Source organism: Odontomachus brunneus, unplaced genomic scaffold (assembly GCF_010583005.1).
Source record: "Odontomachus brunneus isolate Ranch 3 - 2012 unplaced genomic scaffold, Obru_v1 Obru_scaffold_316, whole genome shotgun sequence".
Classification (NCBI taxonomy): domain Eukaryota; kingdom Metazoa; phylum Arthropoda; class Insecta; order Hymenoptera; family Formicidae; genus Odontomachus; species Odontomachus brunneus.
In genome coordinates this window covers 203,467-204,813 of record NW_022639766.1, presented here as the reverse complement: position 1 = coordinate 204,813, position 1,347 = coordinate 203,467, and positions in this window count along the sequence as shown.

Here is a 1,347-nt window from a genome sequence, read left to right as displayed (position 1 = left end):
TATTACCGATCATAGCAGTTTGCGATGGTTGCATAATTTAAGCAACCCCATGGGTCGTCTAGCACGCTGGGCGTTAGAGTTGTTAGAGTACGATTATGAAATCGTACATAGGAAGGGAGCGCTACATCACGTTCCCGACGCGCTATCGAGGATGTACGAGGGGGATTCCGAGACCCCGTTGGCGGCCGTCGCGATAGCGACCGATAACGTTACCGATATCGACATGATAATTGGCGAAATTACTGACGAGTGGTATCGAAAGCGGTTTAGTGACGTCGCGAAAGAGCCGAAGCGATTTCCGACGTGGCGAATTGTCGACGAGCGTATATATTTTCTGAGGCCGACGAAAATTATTAGTGATTTGGTGGAGGATCTCGATCGGTGGAAATGGGTGCTTCCGCGCGAGCTGCGGAGGGAAGCACTCCAGGAATCCCACGATCATCCTCAAGCGGGTCATTTAGGTGTCGACAAGACTTTTCATCGTCTTGCCGTCGCCTATTACTGGCCCAATATGTTTCGCGATATCGTTGGCTATGTTAGAAAGTGTGATATCTGTCAGCGGACTAAGGTGGACCAGCACGCCCCTGCAGGTCTTATGGGGCGGAGGATTATCGAAGTACCGTGAACGGTAGTCGCTGCAGATATTATGGGCCCGTTGCGGAGCAAGGCCGGCTACTCTTACCTTTTAGTGATTCAAGATTTATTCTCGAAATGGGTAGAGTGCCGTGCCTTGCGTGCCGCAAACGGAAAGCTCATACGGGCAGCTATCGATGATCTCGTCATATCGCGCTGGGGGACACCGAAGGTCCTGTTGACAGATAATGGTACCGAGTTCGTCAACAAGACAATCGAAGATTTCGCGAAAGAGCGTGGAATACACCACTCTACCGTACCGCCGTATCACCCGCAGGCCAACCCGGTCGAGCGGGTGAATCGAATTCTGAAAACGATGATCGTGGCGTTCCTCGATCGAGATCATCGCGAATGGGACGCTCACATTACCGATTTTCGTTTCGCTTACAATACCGCACATCACTCGTCATTAGGTACGTCGCCCGCATTTTTAAATCTCGGCCGCGAACTCGAACCGTCGCAAACATTGCGGAAGTATCGTACCGAAAACCTAAGTATCGACCAGCAATATCCGGCTCGATGGTCAGAGCGGATGAGACAATTATCGAAGTTGCATGTGTGGGTTAGCGAGAATTTAGAGGCCGCGTACCAACGGCAGTCCGCACACTACAACTTACGGAGACGCCCCGCGAATTATCGTACCGGGGATTTGGTTTTGAGACGGCAGCATGTCTTGTCGTCCGCAGCTCACAACACGGCCGCAAAGTTGGCCCC